Raw genomic sequence first — 273 nt, forward strand, 5'->3', positions numbered from 1 at the left:
GGTTATCAATGTCTAGGTATAATTCGGTTATATATGCCACGTAATAACATGTATATATGATGTCGGTTATTATCGTCTAGGTATGATTCGAGTTATATATGCCACGTAATAACATGTATATATGATGTCGGTTATCAATGTCTAGGTATGATTCGGGTTATATATGCCACGTAATAACATGTATATATGATGTCGGTTATTATTGTCTAGGTATGATTCGAGTTATATATGCCACGTAATAACATGTATATGATGTCGGTTATCATTGTCTAG

The sequence above is a fragment of the Mizuhopecten yessoensis genome, unplaced genomic scaffold (genome assembly GCF_002113885.1).
Source record: "Mizuhopecten yessoensis strain PY_sf001 unplaced genomic scaffold, ASM211388v2 scaffold923, whole genome shotgun sequence".
NCBI lineage: Eukaryota > Metazoa > Mollusca > Bivalvia > Pectinida > Pectinidae > Mizuhopecten > Mizuhopecten yessoensis.